General features: G+C 43.2%; 1 protein-coding gene across 3 annotated transcripts in view; it reads left to right on the top strand.

Annotated features, from left to right (window-relative positions):
- Positions 1-4578: 4578 nt before the first annotated feature.
- Positions 4579-16394, top strand: part of Flrt2 (fibronectin leucine rich transmembrane protein 2) — a 96218-nt gene continuing 84402 nt past the window's right edge. The window contains exons 1-2 of one of the 3 annotated variants that reach the window (XR_009057833.1): positions 4579-5044; positions 6452-7073. The gene's annotated coding sequence lies outside the window, so the exon portion shown is untranslated. Of the gene's footprint in view, positions 5045-6451; positions 7074-7699; positions 8445-16394 lie in introns of those variants that run through there. The other 2 variants (XM_057782478.1, XM_057782477.1) reach the window with 2 other exon arrangements.

The following is a 16394-nucleotide window of genomic DNA, read 5'->3' as shown; positions in this document are numbered from 1 at the left end:
ACATAATATATTAATATAGAAACTATATTAATTACACCACTCCTTCGCTGATAGCTCAGGAATATTTCTAGCTAGCTCTTTTTTTCTTTTTTTTAATTTATTTTTTTATTGAAAATTTCCACCTCCTTCCCTCCTCCCACTTCCCTCCCCTCCCCCTCCCTCTCCAGTCCAAGGAGCAGTCAGGGTTCCCTACCCTACAGAAAGTTCAAGGTCCTCCCTGTTTCCCCCAGGTCCAGGAAGGTGAGCATCCAAACAGATTAGGTTCCCACCAGGCCCGTCCATGTAGTAGAATCAAAACCCAGCACCATTGTCCTTGGCTTCTCCGTCAGTCTCTACAATCAGCCACATTCAGAGTCCCATTTGATCGCATGCTCCATCAGCTCCAGTCCAACTGGCCTTGGTGATCTCCCATTAGATCAGTCCTGCCCTCTCATGGGTGGACGATCCCTCGCGGTCCTGACTTCCTTTCTAGATAGCTCTTACGTCTTAAATTAACCCATTTCTATTAATCTGTGTATTGCTTACCAGTAAGGTTCTGGTGTCTTTCTCCTTTGTCAGCTACATGACATTCCCCTGACTCCACCTTTATTCTCCCTGCATTCAGTTTACTTTTCTGGCCTACCTATATTCTGCCCTGCCACAGGCCAAAATAGCTTCTTAATAAACCAATGGTAATAAAACATATTCATAACATAGAGAGGGCAACCCCACATCACCCAATGGTGCAATTGGGCTAAAGGCATGCTCAACAGTAAGCAATTAATGCCTAGTACTATAAACCTAGCTAACTATCTATGCCTGGAGATGACATAGACCATGAAAGAGAGCCTAGTACTGTCACTTTTCTAAACTAATATAAATCCTAACCCTATTATAAAGAGTCGTCTTTAAATCCACAGATGAATGTAACTGTAACCCTTCATCCAAGAAGCTTCTTTTGCCGCAGATGAAGATTCTTATAAAGATCTACAACTTGTCAAAATACAGAGAATATGGTCTGTTGGTTGTTAATTCCAACTGTAACATTGGTAATGACAACTGTACACTTGAAAAGCTCAAAGGACTTTATGGAAAAGGGGTCTGAAAAGGTGTAAGATCCAGAATCCCAGGATGCCTGATGCTATCCCAAACGTAACATGGAAAATGTACACCTGAAATTTCATAATGTGATTTAATGGCATTGTGAGTTGACATGGTATTGTGGCCAGCAGAAATACGGCATCAACCCACACCTAGAAGAGTTACAATTTGTTTCTCAATGACTGGTGAGAGAGGTAGAATCTTTTTTCCCAAGGTGATCTTCCCAGGATCTGCATTCCCATCTAGGTAATCCTGGACACATGGAGTTGCAAGCAGTGTTAAATGGTTTCTCCCCCCCCCCATGTTTGTGTTTGTGTGTGTGTATGTGTGTGTGTAGTATGTAATAATGTTTAATGAGTCTACTGATTGAGGGGCCCATGTACTTAACTCAAGGAAAAGGGCTGGGTGGGGATGATGTAGATAGTAGTACTCATGTATTTAGTTCTCAAAAATAAAAAATAAAATGCCCCAAAGTGTTAAAAATAAAGGAAAAAATATATAAGATTTTTATAGGTATCTCATAGGTGGTCTTCTTTGTGCAAAACCCTATGAGAATTTGTATTTGGGGTTCTTGTCCATCATGCTGGATACGTTTTTTTTGCTGTTTTTACTATCTTTAATTTATTAGTGAGGGCTAGATTTAGTAATTTATTTCCCAAGAAGAGAATGCCAGAAGTAAAACTGGTATTTTACTTCTCATGACAGAAAAACTGGTGAAGAATGTCAGAATTTTGATGTAATAAGTGATACCTGACCCCATGAGATTGATTAATGATTATTCACAAGGCCTACAATGAAAGCCAGAGCATGAAAATTATTAAAAACCCAAACTGATAAATTCCACAAAATCCCTAATCCTCACTTTAAAAACTCCCAGGATCAGGTACTAGAAAGGTGGCTTCTTGCTAATGTGCTTTTCATGCAATCATAGAAATGTGAGTTTGCATCCTAATGTACTGTATAACAAGCCAGGAGCATGTGTGCCTGCAATCCTAGCGCTGGCGAGGAGACAGGAGTATCCCCAAGGCTTGCAGGCTAGCCAGTCTAGCCAAGTTGGTGAGCTGTAAATTCGACTGAGAAAGACTATCTTGAAAAAAACAAGGAGAAGAGTAATTGCAGTCAATGTTAGGACTATGTGATATAAGGGTAGCCCCATCAACAATAATAAGCAAATTCATGTCTAATACACCTTGCCTATGCTGGTTTTCCGGTGGTGCAGTAATATTACATGTCCGTTTTCTAAATCAAGTAACACTGGCTCAGTGTAGACTTGAATTTACACAACATTGAAAATTTCAACACTTGAAGTGTAAACTGTGGTCTGTGGTCCAGGTATTGTGTTATCTTCACTGTTACCTAGAATTAGAAAGGTCACCCTCCATTGCTCCCGTATGCATGTGCACATGCTACTTGTTAATGGAGAATACTCTGAGATATTAGGAGGGAGGTGAATAACTTGTGATGTCAAAAAAGTTTAGTTGCCATAAAAACTCCATTAAGGGTTAATAATGCCTTCAAGATTACTACTGAGGTAGTTTTCTGTTTCTTTTCATTTCTCTTCTTCCCACTTCAGACAACCGTTAACACTCTGATTTATTAATGATTGGTTCTCAATAGAAGTAAACTAGTGTAACTATCATAGATTGTGAATTTATAAAACCATTGTATTTGGGAGCCCTTGGACCATATCCATTTCTTTTGCTCTGTCTGGTCCCACCTTCATACACTTCTAAAGTTCATGTTTAAGTCTTGTGGACAAGAAACTTACTACATTGCTTCTCTTCATACATTTGTTGCACCGTTATTTTTATTTATATTTTAAAAATCATAACTGTAGTAACTGTACCAGTGGCTTTTTAAAAAGAAGAGCATGCTCATCTCGCTGTTTTATTTTAATTAAGAATCACCAATACTTGATGAAATTTTCAATATTGATAACCATTTTCTCTTCCTTTACACTGTTCATCTCTTTCCAACAGCATAAATCTGAAAGTAAAACCTGTTTAGGCTTCCATCTTGCCAGTTAACCTAAATATGTACTTAAGGGTGAAACTCAATAAAGCGTCTTCCTCAGAAGAAGGATGCAGGCTAAGAGCTCTTCCGCGGACACATAGACACATTTCCATAGGAGAATGGCTATTTAAAGGCAGTTGGAAGCTCATTTGTCCTGAAAGTGTGGTCTTCTTCGCGGATGGACTGAAGAGCCTGAGGAGCTATCCCTGTGTTCTACTGCCACCTTGGCAAATCAGAAGGATTTACAACGGAATTCTTCGCGCGGAGGTCTGGAAGCTGCTTGCTTGGCCTCTCAGGACTGCAGGGCTCAGACAGGCATTTGGAGTGACTGCTGTTCACATTGGCTTGGATGTGTTGCCGGGCGGGGGAAGCGGGGGGGACGTTGGCATCTATTCTGTGGAAAAGCATGCTTTGCCTTCCTTTTAGAAACAATCCGGCTTCAGCAAGATCTACTTGTAACGCTCAGAGCTCTCTCTAACAGCTTCCTGCTTCTTTAGTGCAGAACAGAGCCTGAAAAAGCGATGCTGTCCTTGCGCTGATCTGGGTTTGCGCTCAGATCAGTCTTGGCTCGTTTTAGTGGGAAGGCTGCAGTAGAGGCTCCTCAGAACGATTTTCTCGGGACTAAGTTTCTTTTCAGGGTCAGCGAGATGGTTCTCTGCTATTTCAGTTAACTTCCTGGAAGTTCTGAATGCAGTGCATCTGCAAAGCTGTTTACTAAATCCAAGCAGGGGTTTATTATCTGTTTAACCTGTTCCAGGGGTCAAATCGTCCTTAAAACTGACCTGCTGTTTCAAGTCCCCCCCCCCCTTTTCTTGCCTATTTTATGTTTTGAATTTTTATTCTTGCCACCCCCCCATCCCCAGTAGTTACACTCCAGCCTTTCCCTTTCTGGCCATTTCCCCAATCATATATTAATCTCGTTCTATTTTTCTTCTCCATTGGGTCTTCAGGTGTCTTAATCTTTCTTACTTAAATGATGTCATTGAGTTTACACTGGCCTCAGATGGATGGGTGGGAGGCGGCTGTCCTTGTGGTTTCTTTTAAATTTGCCTGGAGTGGGTGTGTACCCTCCTCCATTCCTCTCGCACTGCACTTGGAATTCTGTTAAGAGTTAGAACTAGATCAGAGATTTCCACGTCTTCAAAGCGCAGCTGGGAAAGGAAATGATACCAGGGGCGGGGGGTGGGGGCGGCAGAAGTAAAGGAATAAAAACCAACTTTTCTGGCAACTTCAATAAATCCGGTAACTGGAGGTAAAAAATAGATTGTGAGGGCTGGGTCTGGTCCGGATGAAACGCTAGGCTCCTTCCCAATTCCTGAGTCTGGCTCGGAAAGAGCGCCACTGGCATCTTGCCACGCGAGTGCCCCTAGACAGCCACACGCCCACTGGAACTGCACGTGAACAAAGCTTTTGCCCGGAGAGCCACCGCCTGCGGTTTCTCAGTGCAATCTAGCTTCCATCCGGAGTGTAGGGTGAATACAGGGTTAAGCTAGTTCCCTCCTCGGCAGGAGGGATAGGAGGGGGAGGGGAAACGAAGCGTTCTGCCTCGCAGGGTACCGTGCAGTTAGCTGTACAGTTGAAAGCGGTAGCCATCACTTGTGAGTTTGGCGTCATCCATTGTCACAACCTAGGAATGTGCGCTGGGAGATAACACCAAGTGTAGGGCCTCTCAAACACGCAGAGCTCGCTCTGCTTCCAGGTGCGCTCCTTTCTGGTCCTCCCTCTCGAGTTTCCAGCAGCTGGAGACAGCACGTCTGAAACCGTCACGGCGTCCACGGAGCCTCAGGACCAGGGTGGAAGTTCTCAACGATGGGCAGGAGGGACCTCGGCGGCGACCCCTAAAACAATACCATGCCCGGGGAGTCCCTCTGCTGCCGCTGTGCCAGCTTCTTCCCTTTCCACCTCCCCGACCCAGTCGAATTTGGATGAGCTAAGGAGACAAGGCCACCAGGTAAAGGGGTTGCAAAGCCAGGTGAAGTTTCTAGTGGTTGCCCTAGCTTTTCTTAGGTGGGCACCACGCTATCTGGGAAAACTGATTTCTTTCACTTTTTTGAACAAGTGGTGGATGGTCATCGGGTGGGAGTTCTCTGTATTGTCTCTTTACATTCCCAAAGAATATAGGCTTTTTCCCCTCTCTCTCTTTCTATCCCGACTTGGGGATGCTCTCAAGTCGAATCCACATCCTCTACGGAGTTTTGTGACTGAGTTGTGGGGTAAAAAAACGCTCCCTTGCTGCCTGCCAGAAACATCGATCCTAAATGGAGTTTTCCAAATCCCCCATGCTTTTCGAACTCCAGCCTCCCATTTCCACTAGAATGATTCTCTTAAGTCCGGTAAGTAGCAACCTCCCCTACCGTCCGTGTTGAATCCCAGAAGTGTTATTTGTATCTGAAGCCTCTACCCGCCCTGTGCCCCAAATCCGGGATTAATTAGCTACTAAACTGAGGATGCTAGTTTGTTTTCTTTCCGATCGAGTGCGATTTTTCCAAACCAAGGACCCTTCCTGCTCTGCTCTTGCACTGGGGTCTGGCAGTTCCAGGGTTGGTGTAATTGCGCTTTCCTGACTCACCGGCGGGGGATGGAGAAGTCCCCCGGAACTCTATAATCACTTTCCCTGCGCCGCGTGCCTGGGACGACGCAGATCTGGGTCCTTCTACCCCCCGCCCCCCCCCCCCCCCCCCCCCCGGCGCTGAACTCAAGGCCTAACAGACGCCCAGGGTAGTAAGGGCAAGGACGCATCAAGCTGCCCTGGAGCCCCCACCAGACTAGGGACCTCCTGAAAAGATTCCTCTGCTAAGCTACCAGTCCAGGGCTCTTCCTGGAGCTTTCAGCGCCGCCACGAAAAACTTCTGTTTTGCAAACCCTCCACGATGAAGGGTCCAAGCTAGCTAAGGTCTCTGCACTAATCAGGGAAGGGGACATTTAGAAAAGAGCCTGTCTGTCTTGAAAGGACTGGTTCTAAACTTGCTGTTTGGATAAATCATCTTGCCTGCTGGGGGGCTTGGGCAGGGGCCGTTGCTGTTGAAGGCTACTGCAATCGCCGCTGTCGTCTTGGCGCTTCTCTTCTGAAGCTTCCAAGATGACTCTCACTATTTGTTCTCCTCAGATTAGAGTCTCCATTCGTGCCCCATTCTCTCCTGGATATTTGTCAGTTACACTTCAACTTTGAAAAAAAAGACAGGCTACGCATATGTGTTTTCTAGTCGCCTTGGTATCTGTAAAGGACAAGAGTGACAAGCTCTTTTGTACCTCAGCGCTGTGTGTCAATGTGTGTGAATGCATGTGTCGCGGTGCGTTTGGGTGGATCCTTGTGTGGCCTGGGAGACAAATCGGGCGTATCTCCAAATCGTCTCACCAGGATTTAAGCGCTCAAATCCATGAAGGTAGCAGACACAACAGCGATGCAAGGAAATAAAAACAATTGGGGAAGTGGTGCCAAGTGACTCAGACTTTGAACTGAGGACAAGGAGTGCGGTCGCGCCTGGGGTTCGTCCGGAAATCATCTCCAGCGAGTTACAGGCAACGCCCTTGCCAAAGTCGTCAGCCCAGAACGCTGAGAAGATCCCGAGGGAGTTGGTCCAGGGCGAGCTTTCAACTTGCAAATTGCCTTTCCTGGGGCCCTACCCACAACGCGCCTCACTGCAGCCGAATGCTTGGTGCGTGCTTGTTCTCCTTTTTCTGTTAGTTTTCTCCGGGTCTATAGACTAGTTAAAACACGATCCCAACTGGCTGGAGACTTATGTGCAACAATGAATGGAAGAGCAAATCAGGCTACCATCCCTTTGCCAAAAAGAGACGGAAAAAATAAAATAAAATGAAAGAGATATGTCTCAGCTTTCTTAGATTACTTTTTAACCTTTGCAAAGAGAATCCCAAGTGGGAAAGGTGTGCCAATTGGACATTTTAACCACGTAGCCTGTTTTCAGTCTTTGAAGCGGACCTTGTCGGGTTGCCCATTGTAATTTCTAGAGACAGCTCATCTACTGATCATCACTCTTTCCAGGAGTAGCCAGGGTGACAGAGGAAAATGGATGTGTTTGTTTAAATATGATGCCAAACTCAAATTCCTCCAATTAAACTTTATGGAAGAAAGCTTGTTGAGTAGACCTTTGATGGGCTGGGGGTGCGACACATCCCCAATGTTCCCTGCCAGTAAAATAACGCCATTTTGGTTGAGAGACTTGCTGTATTTTTACCCTCTAATGTTACATTTCGATCATTTCTGAGTCTAAGTAATAGCTCCTCTTGCGTGGACGTACATCGGGCGAACTACCGGGTGGTTTCTTCATCGTTTTGAGAAACTGAGGGTAGGAAGGATGCTTGAGGCTTACAGAGAGAGAAAGGGAGAGGCGCGGTGCTAGGTCAAGTTGGCATTCCTGGGTTAGCCGGGTGCACGTAATTCTCTCCAGGGAGGACAGGGTTAAAAGACCCATCTGACTTTGCCTCTTGGAAAGCTTAGGGTTGCTGCGGCTCCTCCCAAGCATTCTTTAAACCAGAGAAGTGGGAGGGACTCGGCTTGGGAGGGAGGAGAAGAGGGAGGCCAAGAAAGAGGGCTCGAAGAGGGGAGCGCGCCAGAGCACGAGGGACCGAGGGAGAGGAGGGGCGTGCAAGCTGCAAAGCCGACCCCGCGAATTCATTACAGTAAACATCTCCCGGGGGTGTCAGGAGGGGTGGGGGTGGGGACCTCGGCATCTACATTACCGGACCCGGTCCGATCAAGGCAGCAGTGTGGCTGGAGCAGCCTCCAGACTCGCGTCCCGCAAACGCTGCACTTGGAGTCAGCTCCGCGCCCGCCCCCGCGCAGCCCGAACTGCACGCCTTGCTGCGCGTGGTCCGCACATTCGCTGCGACCGAACGCCCGCCCAGTTCTCCCGCCGACTCCCGTGGTCCTCGGGAGAAGTCCCGAACTCGACCGGGACGCTCTCCACCGCCCTCCTAGACCGCCCTACTTTATTCGGGGTACGAGGCGGAGAGGGGGGAGACGGAAGAAGAGAGGAGAGGAGACCCGGAGCTGTGGCAGCCGGAGCCTAGATAAAGTGGCATGCTGGACCCCTGGAGGCGGAGGTGGCGGAGGACTGGGGAAGACGATGCCGCGGCTCCGTAGGGGACGTAGGCGACTACAGGCAAGGCGAGCAGGGCGCTTGGGCACCGGCAAGCTGCCGGGAGGCGCGCACGGCTCTGAGGCTCTGGCCTCAGCTTCCCGGAGCTCCGACACAGCCAGAGACGTAGCTGGATTGCAGCAGCCACCGCCGCCACCTGGAGGACCCAGCAAAAGTTTGGATCTGGGGGAGGGCGTTGCGCTGAGCGGGATTACCCCCGGGGCTGGAGAGAGACCTGGAAAACCTTAGCAGGTAAAAGCGCACCCTTAACCGTGTCCCCTCCCCCCGGGTTTTGGATCCTTTCGGTTTGACTCAAAGTAAGACTGGGGGCCAAGTTCAAGGTCCCAGAAATGGGTTTCCAGCGCTGGCGTTCGACAGTCATGTTAGCTGGGGGTGGGAATGGGAGCCTCTGGCAGCGGGGGTGGGAGGTGTCTTGGTGTTTCTTCCTGCCAGATAGGCAGCTGTGTAAATCGACCCCCGACTCTCAGTGGACAACCCTGGGCCCCAGCTGGTGTCTGATTCTGTATAGTTTGGAAATTTAGAAAGTGTATTCAAGGACTTTTAAGTGTGCCTGAATCCACAGAAATGACTGATGGATTTCATTCACCCCATTCTCTCATTCTCTCAGTCCTGTTTCATATAAAAAGAAAGGAAGCTTACTTTTGCTTGCCTGCTTCTCGCAGCCTTCTCTGAATCTTATATTTAGAGAGGGATATGAATATTGAAAGCAAAGTGGGAAAAACATCTCCCCCCCCCACCCTTTGACATCCTCGGAGTCTTCCCTAATTTCATTCATCTTCTGCTGTCATAAGATATGAACTATAAAAAGTCACATTTTCATTGAAGGACGATATAAAAATTGGCTAATACGTTAGCCTTTGGAGGTCTAAATTTGATCAGTGTGTGTATAGTAGGGGAAAGAGAGGAGGGATGGATATGGATGTGCGTGGTATGTTCCACTGCCTGGGCTTAGTGATGTTGCAGAGAGCCCCCCCCCCCCTTCTTTGGTCTGATGCTCAGTGATGTGGGTGAACTGAGAATGGCTTCATGTGGGCGAGGAGGCTAGGGTACCAGAGGGAAGACACAGTTCTGAACAGCAGCTCGCAGCACTTCAGCTAATAAAACGCTTCTACTTGCTCCCAGGGCAGAAAAGATTCAGCAGCACCACCCCTTAAGACACTATAGAGTTTTGAAGCAGCTCTTGGGGGCCCTGGTATCGTTTTTATTATGATGATCACTATTAATTCTGCTGGAACCTCCTAGGACATTCTCTGAATGAAAATCATCTCTCTGAGAGCTTGTGATTAGTTCTAATAGAGGGACTCTCCCGTTAAGCTAACAGTAAACTAATCAAGTAAATGCAAGGCGAAAATCCCTGTAAATGCAGGCAAATGCTTCTCCAGGGGTGCAAGGTGCCTATCAGATTTCTTTGCATGCTGTGTCTGCTGTGCATTGCCTCTTGTAAATGGGAGCCTTTGCTCCCTATTCAGCTGGGAGGCTACTTAAATCACACAGGGCTCCAGTGAGCTTCAGAGCATGCCCGCTTGCTTACAGGATTATTGCTAAATTTATTATGCCTAACTTCCCCCAGTCCAAAGCTAATATATGAAGGATGGCTTCCGTATCAGAGTGGGATCCTCTCTAGTCCTACCTGGTATGACCTTATTAAATAAGCCAAGAAGCATCACCCCCAAAATTGGGAGATAAATAGGATGCCAGGTTGGCATTTATCCAGTGCTTTATTTGATTGTTGCCGTATGGATATGCATTTTCAGGTCAGAATCTGAAATGCTGGAACTGGATTATGTCTTTTAAATCATCAAGGATATTTGCCAGATACATGTGGCTTGGCTGACCACCATATTAAAGGAGAATCAATCTTTGGGGAATATGTGCACCAAGGAATGTTGCCCGTTTGCCTGATTTACCTGTTTTATTGCCCCTGAATGTGTACAACTTTTCTTTCCTTGTCTCCTCATTATTTTTTTTTTCCAAAAGCCTGAGGAAATCAAAACAGGCTAGGGTAAAACCCTTACGGGTCTTTACTAACGACTGCTGATGGTACAGCACCACGTTGTCATGTCAAGTTGCAAATATCTTTGACTGGAGAAAGTTGGGAAATGTGATTCCAAATTATTCCATGTGTTGGATAGTTGAAACACACAATTGTAAAAAGAGTTGGACCAACAATGCTATTGTAGACCTATTATAGACTTAGCACAGAAGGAATGCTAGACCTTTTCTGTTCTTCCTTTCCATTCCTTTTTGTTTGTTTGTTTGTTTTTGGTACCTACTTAGGTAGTTTCACTATAGTTTTACATTCTAGGGAATGCTTTAAAGGAAATAAATTGTGCCATGCTGGCCTACTCTGGAGTTCCTAGAGCAGTCATGTTCTTTTCCTGTATGCAAGGTTTGAGATAATGTGATCATATCTGAGTTTGAACGGCTGGATCTCATTTGAACCTTCTCTGATGCACTTTACGTTTATTCTGGCCTGCTGGATAGCTTGACTTAGGATTTAGACCAATTTTCCTAAAGCAGCGATTAAGTTTCCCTGTTTGAAGCTGTGGTTTAAAGTACGTCCACAACCAGAGTATTCTGTAGATGCTCAGCTGGAGCATCTAATCTGGTTTGACTCTTCAGCTTTATACTTTTGCAAGGAAGAATGGCTCCTCCTGTGATCAGCAGGACTGTAGGTTCAAAAGAAATAAATAAATAGAAAGCGCGAGGGCGCTCAGAGATTTTGCTGTCTGTTTAGAATATTCCAGTAAGGTGAAGGTGATGAACATTGATTCTGTTTGGTTCATGCTTTTCTGGATAATCATCTTTTGGTATATTTAATTTTAATTCAAGTTCCCCTTCTCCCCCGTACACACTGGATTGCTTTAATAACTTTGTGGTTTCTGCCACACTGATTCAAATTCAGTCCATTAGTGACCTCTATCTGTGAGAAGTGAATACTCATTGTTTTTCTTTCTTCTCATCAGCATCTGCAGACAGATGATGTGTGTCGGGGGACCTACCAACTCCATAGATCTTTCTGAATATTTCATATTTTTTTCTGATTTGATTATTCTAATACAGAGTTCAGTGCAGATAATGATATTTAATAACAGTAATAAAATGTTATTAGGGAACAGTACTACTAAATGTTTTTTCCATAAAGCATCGACAATATGATCAACATAAATTACATCCCAGTAATGTATACTGTCTGAAAGAATTGCACACTCAAGGCGACTGTTATGTTGAGGCTCACAATGCTGCTGAATGTCTGTGAAATTTTATTGCCCCTAAGTGCTTACATAACAAGGGAAACTTGAGACAGGCCCAAAACATATATGTGGTAACTGGACTTCTTACTTGCAGTATGCATGCGTCTTTAAATTCAGCTTGGCTTCTGCTGTGAACTTAGGTACAGATGAGGACTAGGTGGAGTACAAAAAGGGTATCTATAAACAAATGGTCTTTTAAAGAGACTCTAAAAGCCTGACTCCTAATCCAGCTGTATCTTCTGGGGCTTTTTGAATAGAAGTCCAAATTTTAGTTGATTATTCAAAATGTTAATTGAAGTCAAAGTTTGCTGCACTTCTTAACTTTGGTGGATATCGTTATTTGACATTTTCCACATGTTCTTCATGTAGTGGTGTTTGGGATTTGCAGCTTTTAGGATTTTTTCTTTCTTTTCCCTTGGACAGGTTTTATACAAGAGACATTTTTAAAGGCCAATTATTGTTATTATTGAAGTTAAACAACCATTATAGTATCTGCATGGGCTTCCTTTCTTATTGTTCCTGCCCTCTTTTATTTGCTTTTGTGAAATCGTATTTTTCCTCTACAACTACATGTTGAGGGTAGGAGCAGTATTATCAGTATGCTGTGACCTTCTTTAATAAAAACTAATCTTCAAGTTTATAATAAAGTACATACACACCTCAATAGCTATTTTTAGACATTATTTTCAAGGGTTTAAGTATGTTTCTTTTTTAAGGGCTATGACACTAATATTGTAATAGGAATACCCTGTGTTCTGATGAATACAGAGGCTTATTTCAGTCTCATGAAACAGTAAAACACTGTATTAGCAAAATAATCAGTGGTATTTTGAGTACATGGTCAAAATCTGTTAGAACCTTCATGTTTCTTTCCCTTTTCTTTTTTTCTTTCTTTTTTCCCCCCCTACCCTTTGGCGAATTTCACATCTACTGGTCTTTTTGGTTTTCTTTGTTTCTTTCTACTGTGCCTCTTTGAAGTCCTTCAAAATTAAACAGTAGCTACTTTTTAGGGAAATTCATCATGGTATGTTCTGGATTCCAGGAGAGTTAATGACGCAGAAAACGTCCTGTAAAACATCTTTGTAAAAGAAGTCCTTCTCTTGAAGGCTTCCTACTTACTGGCCTCCTGTACCATTTGCAGTGAATTGGAACTCCGTTATTTATTTTTCAAATACCACCTCTAACTTAATTTAATGTGGGATGTGTTTCTGCAGAAGTGTGCATTGCCTTGTGTGTCCCGAGTCCCTTCAACAAAGCGGTGTCATTGTTACCAAACTGCAATAAGGGAAGGTCACAGAAAATCCTCTGGTATAATTGAGGAAGTCAGAAGGCCTCATTCACAATTCTCAAATGCTGGTCAGTTACTCTGCTGATATTAAATAAGGACATACATTTTTTCCCCCAGCAGCTTAGTGGTTAAAGACTTCAACCATTTTTGGAAGTATTCACAAAATAAGACTTTGGAGCTGCAAACATTTCCTTGATGCTTCTCATTTTCTTCTCATGTTGATTTTAGAAGAATGTGCAAGAAATTTGAAAGTGGTCCTCTGTTGACCTAAGTTTATATAAGTTTATAGGTCCTATTGCTCATTTCAATCTTATTGTTATATTTCAGTTCTTTTAATCCAGGCTTTCATAAAGATAAAAGAACTCCCCATGTGAACTGTTGAAGAACCTGCAAGGTTTTGTAGTTAAGCCTACTGAAAAATAGGAGGTCTTGAAGTTCGTAGATGCCAGTGGTCACTGAGAGCACCTTTTTGGGGAGTGAAAGAGCAGTGACTCCTGTCTAGACTCACGAATACACTGCTCGCCAGAGTCCACACAGGTCACATGGCCAAGTGGAAAACACTGGATACATATTAGTCCTGAAATAGGTTCACATGTTGGTGTCACTCTTATCCCCAGCAGGTTGTGGGTATCACTTTCATGAGACTCTAGTGTCAAGACAACCTTTGTGAGAGATTCCTATCTTACTTTGCTCCCCAACGTGGACGCAGATGCTTGGGTAAAGGAATTGTGAATGAGTTCTAGTACTCAATGACGTGTAAGACAAAGGGGAGAGAGGGAAGAATGCTTGGATGAACATTGCCCTCTATGCCTGTATTTGAAATTTCAGTGTTTTTCTTTTTCCCTCGTGGTCCAACTTCTATGTAAGTGACATTCTGAAGCTAAGGGATACTGGGCTCTGTACAGATTCATTTAATTCATTTTAAATCTTAAGTAAGCAAATGCAGAAATCTCCAAATATAGATCAAAAATTTCATTCTTTATAGAACCACCAAAATTGATCAGAATTTGTTTTTTTTAAATACAAAATCTTCATGACAGTCTTTGATATATTTGCAATATAAACATTTGCATTTTGCTACCCTTTTTCTACTATTGTACAAGATTACGAGTTTTTCTCTGCTGAATATTTTTGTGGTGTAGGCATTTGGCTTTTCAACCACGACAGGGCATGAGAAATGACATTTATTTATTTATTTATTTATTTATTTATTTATTTATTTATTTTTTGAGGAAAGAAAAATACAGCGTGTATTCTTTTGTCAGTATATTCCTTCCTATATTTGACCTTGTAGGATTTCCCTAATCTCCTGGAGACTTAATTTCCTCTTTGCAGAGTTCAACAGAGTTGTTGAGAGGTCAAATAAGATTAATGTGTGTGGAATGCCTTGATAACAATACAGTGTTATATTCTCATAAAGAGGCATTATTCAAGTCGATAACATTTATCACTGCATGTCTGTCTTATGTTGGGATAGGCTAGGTTCTGTCTAATTAACAGGTTAACCAAGAGGTTCCCCTGCCCTTTAATGAACCTTGGCTCTTCTGTGTGTGGTTTCACCTAACTTATGAATTTTTTTCCCCATGTATCTCTTTTTTTCTTCTTCAATTAGTTTGGTGATTCCTTTGTTGAGCTTCATTGTTTTGATGAAGTTCTTTTCAAGCCTTAGAAAGGGTGAGGTGAGATGAGTTCAAGGACTAGCCTTTCCTTCCCTTGAGCTACTGAAGAACTGACTGAGGCTAAATTGATCATGGATGAATTCCATTACAAATCTTTATTGGAAGAAGCTGCACATTCCCTTGAACTTAAATGGCTTCTGTTTCTGACCAAGTTTAAACTGTATCTGTAAGAGTTACTTCATGTGAAAACAACAGCAGTAACAAAAAAAATTATGACACATTGTTAACAAAACATTTATCTTGTTAAAAAAGACTGTCATTTTAGTTCTTTGGTTGAAAAACAATTCCTTCACTGTAGTGAACTGATTTGCTCTGAAGGAAACAAATATTACAAAACTTTATGGTGTTAGTGTCACTGACTTTTAGGGACCCAGTTTTTTTACGGCTTATGTCTGTGCAGTTGTCCTATGTTAAACGGTTGTTTCCACCTTTATTGCTCTTTGCTAATTGGTTCACATGCAGGCCTTGGTGAAGGTTAATTCTGAGTGTTTGATGACCCATGATCCAAAGTTTTACAAGCATAATACATTTATGAAATATACAAAACTATCTTGAGATGGTGATTCTTGGTCAGAACAAATATTTTAACCAATGATTCTAAATTCTTTCTGATTTCTAATTTGTTAGCTTTCCAAGTTCTAAAACTTTGTCTTACTTTTTGTTTTATTTATTTCTTTGTTTAAACTTTTTATATGTTTTTGAGATTACTGAAGAAGGGGGTTCTCACTGTTTAACCGTGGCTGTTGTGGGAGCTGCGGGCTGTGTTCCTGCCACCCCAGCTCCTGGTTGCCTGGCTAGCTTATGCCCCGAAATAACAACACACAAACTGTATTCTTTTAAACACTGCTTGGCCCATTATATCTAGCCTCTTCTCGGGTAACTCTCGCACCTGGACTAGCCCATTCCTAATAATGTGTATAGCACCCGCAAGGTGCCCTTACCGGGAAGATTCTAGCCTACGTCCATCCTGGGTCGGAGCTTCATCGCATCTGCCCTGGCGATGAGCTGCATTGCGTCTGTCTCTGAGAGGAGCTGCTCTGCATCTGAGCACACTTCCTCTTCCTCCCAGCATTCTGTTCTGTTTACTCCATCCACCTATGTTCTAACCTATGAGGGCCAAGCAGTTTCTTTTTTAATTAACCAATGACCTTCCTCCATCACGAGGCTGTCTGAGAACTCACTCTGTAGACCAAGTTGGCCTTGAACTCACAGAGATCTGCCTGTCTTTGCTTTCAAGTGCTACTAATTCTTCCTTAATTTTTGTATTTTATAGTACCTCATAAAGATCATGATCATAGCTAGTTCGACAAAATGGATCAAAGTATTTTTGGTTATGGACTTGTTAAATACTTTAATAATAAAATTTTAAGAAAGAAAAACAGTTTTCTACTGCTTAAAGTTTAAATAATCAAATGAAAAGACCTTATATTTATCAGTGTAGGGAGTTAGTATGTTAGTGTATAACCTTGCTATGTATAAATATAATCTTAAATCTTGGAGACTGGAGAGGAAGTACTAATCTGTTGTTAATTTAGCTATTGTTTTCTTGAGATAGTCACTAAAAGTTTTATCTTTTTCCCATGTTTTCTTTCTTTCTTTTTTTAATTACACTTCTTCCCTTCCCTTTCTGCACTCTGAACCCTCAAATATACCCCACCTTGCACTCTTTCAAAATCAGGCCTTTCTTATATTACTGCTGCATGCATATATGTATTGTTTATGTATATATCCATATATTCTCAAACATAACCTGCTCAGTATGAACAATGAACAATCTGCATACTCTCAAATATGTTCTCAGGACTGAATATTTATATCAGACAGCCAACTGGTGTGATCATCTCTGGAGAAGACTCTTTGTCCCACTCAGCTTTCCTTAGGTGCCTGTAGATCTTTAATTGGAGATTTTTCTTTTCCATGTAGGTTGAAGGAAACAGTTTGTGAAGAAAAATACCAACTG

Source organism: Chionomys nivalis, chromosome 10 (genome assembly GCF_950005125.1).
Source record: "Chionomys nivalis chromosome 10, mChiNiv1.1, whole genome shotgun sequence".
In the NCBI taxonomy this organism is placed as follows: Eukaryota; Metazoa; Chordata; class Mammalia; order Rodentia; family Cricetidae; genus Chionomys; species Chionomys nivalis.
Note: the sequence above shows the minus strand (reverse complement) of the source record. Positions and strands in the feature narration are given on the sequence as shown.